Source organism: Bombus affinis, chromosome 17 (genome assembly GCF_024516045.1).
Source record: "Bombus affinis isolate iyBomAffi1 chromosome 17, iyBomAffi1.2, whole genome shotgun sequence".
Taxonomy (NCBI): domain Eukaryota; kingdom Metazoa; phylum Arthropoda; class Insecta; order Hymenoptera; family Apidae; genus Bombus; species Bombus affinis.
In genome coordinates, this window is record NC_066360.1 from 4,948,191 (window position 1) to 4,951,481 (window position 3,291).

The 3,291-nt window shown below is 36.6% G+C and overlaps 1 long non-coding RNA gene across 1 annotated transcript; it reads right to left on the reverse strand.

Annotated features, from left to right (window-relative positions):
* Positions 1–2,589: 2,589 nt before the first annotated feature.
* Positions 2,590–3,291, reverse strand: LOC126926131 (uncharacterized). The gene is made up of 2 exons (XR_007714304.1): positions 3,039–3,291; positions 2,590–2,808 (listed from the first exon to the last, which is right to left on the reverse strand). It is a non-coding gene; the product is annotated as an uncharacterized LOC126926131 (long non-coding RNA).

A 3,291-nucleotide genomic window follows, 5' to 3' on the forward strand; every position in this document is an offset into this window, starting at 1 on the left:
CTTCTATACACGATTCGTCCAATGAGTGTCGCTGGCTGTGAATAAATGCACGTGATTGGTGGCCATCTTGTGGCGGGATTTTGAATCATGGGTATTGGATTATTTATTAATTGGGTTATTTATCAATTAAGTTCGGGTTATTCTTTAAGTTCGTTGTCCATTTAATAGCACAACAGTGACGTAACGACATTCAGCTGCTCATACGTCTTCAACACGTGAGGGTCACACCTATCGTCCATTTTACAAACTGTCGAAATTTACCAGCATAGTAGCATTGTACCTTTATAAAGGGAAAGATAATAGAAAAAGAGGAAGAAAATTCTGGGCACACAGAAGTTTGAAATTACGAAGAAGCGACGGTGAATTTGATGCACTGTATATGTAAACAGATAATTGGAGATGTAAAAAAATCGCTATTCTCAAATATCAAATATCAACGGCACGATACCATATATTATTTAAAAAAAAAAATAAAAAAAAAAATAGAAAATGTTATACAAAAACAAAATACAAAATACAAAAGTAGCAATTGACATCCGTAGAAAAATTGACAGTACGTCTAAGGCACATGCAGGACAATAAAATCATATTTACGATATTTATAATATACATAAAATTAAACTAACTGGAGTAATTATGGATCTTGAACTGATTAAATAAATAATTATAAAAAATTCAAATGATTAAGCTAACCTTGTTCGTTACCAACGCGTTATCAGCAGTAAACCTAACCTAATTCAGATTACTATCGAGATGATAGGGAAAACCGTCGATGCTGTGCTGTTGTCGTTAAATGGACAAACTACTATTGAAAAATGTAAAATATGTAAATTATGTGAATGCTAAATGCTAGTCTGATGCTGTTAGATAAGCGACGATTTTTGTACATAGGATTGGGCTGGGATCATTGTTACTAAAGTAGAAAATTTTGTATTTCACTGATCTTCTTAAAAAACAGTATTTAAATGGGAAGGGTCAAAAATGTATTAGTTTCTTCCAAAAAAAAAAAACAAAAAAAAATTAATCTTCAACGAAGTTCAGTTGAATCCTCATCAGTGCAGGCCAATTGGTTGAGGAACCGAAGCAACATGGCGTCAATAAAAGGACGTGCAAAATACTTTTTCAATGCTGATAATTTGTTATCCAATAAGATTTTTCGCCTTAAAACTCGTATTTATCGAATCCTTCGCGTGGAAAATAGCCAGTCAGCAAAAGAAGAAAAGTCAACAATCGTCGATCCTGCGAAATAAAGTTCAGCCGTTAATTAACCTCTCTCGGTAAGCTTTAATTATTGTTAATTATTGAATATTAGGTAACCGATAAATTAGTCATTGATCAACGAGCTAATTTACTTAGGGCAGAGAATTCATGGGACTTTTACTCTAGAGAAAATAGAATTCGCGCAGAGACGAATGTGTTAGCCAGCTGGCGAGCTATTCCTTGTGATTTGAATGGGGAATAACGGGCTGGCTGATCGTATGGTTAAGCAGTTACCGAAAATATCTTCTCTCTGCTCTGTGTCCGCCGTGCAACCATAGGCCACATACGCATAGATGCACACTAACAATTGGTCGGCAAGATTAAATAAACAAATAACAATCTGGATTCCGTGAAAACGCGATTCTATCAGAGCGGTGGGTCGATACTGGGAATCACCGAAGGCAACGGTTTTAATTAATCGGTTTTCGTCGGCCGAAATACTCGAACGTAAATTCAAAACTCGATCGAACATAATTGAAAGTAAAAACTGAAATGTTTCTCGACTATAGTTTAGAAATTTATTAATGAATTTTAAATTATCGAGAGAATGTTGGAAAGGCGGAGGGGAGGGGGAAATATAACTTTTTTTCGACCTGACAGGTAGAAAACGCGCGATTGTTTCTTGTTGAATAAAAGGGCAAAAAAAAAAAATGCCGAGGGAAAAATTGGGAAATGGGGCGTGTGTGCGTGTGTGAGAGGAACAACAAGAAATTTATAAAGATATACGAATAATCTAGATACCAGATAACAAGATGACATACTCCATGCCTTACATAGAATTATCTAAGCCTAAGTAGATGTATCTATATAATTAGTCATATTAATTGAGGTAAATTACGAGAACGTCATGGTCAACAAAGAATCGAGAAATCGAGCATGTGCACAAATCAGTTTCCGGGGATAGATCTTCGAAATTAGAAGTTTTATCTTCTTTCCTTTCCTAAGTGTTTTCTTCATATTTAACAGAATAGCTAATTGATGTTGTAACGTATCACGTTTCGTTAACAAATATGTTTATATACTTTTTATTTTTTCTTCTTTTTTTCCCTTTTCATATGATTTAAGATGGATATCAGAAAGATCGGGAGTGTTGAAGTTTGCACGAGCTGGGTTGTCGCTATTCACACTGTTACACTTAGCACGGATCCGTTTAACACAGATTGAAGCTTCTGAGAAACAGCCTCGTCCAGAAGTGAAATTCCGACGTTCCGCCGGCTTTGCAGCTTGTTTCCTCAAGGCTGAAGTGGAATTTACACGATTTCACTTTGGAGGAACCCGGCCGATGAACGCTGCTTTCATCCTCGAATGAGTCACTGATGGAAACAAGTTCATCTACGATGTTCCCCCGAAGTGAAGCAGTGTAAATTCGGTTTAAGTGTAAAGGCCCATATACACTTGCAACATGTTGCATGCATCGAGTCTTAAGTTTCACGACACGTGTTACGATTATGTAATTAAGTCTCAACAGATAGACATCAGACGCAACTTGTATCGATACAGGAACCCAACCAACAACACAATAATCCAATCTTAGTTGGCGACCATAACCTTATTATTAACATCTGCGATGTTCCCCCAAAGTGCAACAGTGTAAATTCGGCTTAAGTATAAAGGCCCATATACACTTGCAACATGTTGCATGCATCGAGTCTTAAGTTTCACGACACGTGTTACGATTATGTAATTAAGTCTCGACAGATAGACATCAGAAGCAACTTGTATCGATACAGGAACCCAACCAACAACACAATAATCCAATCTTAGTTGGCGACCATAACCTTATTGGGACACGAGTTTCAACGTGTAGAGGGCATCACCGATTTAATTTACTTAATTTACAGCAGATTCATTATCATCGTACTTTTGGCTGAACTTTATCCAGTAGATGTTGAGAAACAGGGTGACCCATACGCAAATAATTTCTATAATCGATCGGTTCGTTCGTTTTTAGTTCCATCAACAACGCGAGGTTAGGAAACCTGTTTCTTTCAATTGGATTTTTGAGTTCCTATCTTTTTACAACGAACAGAC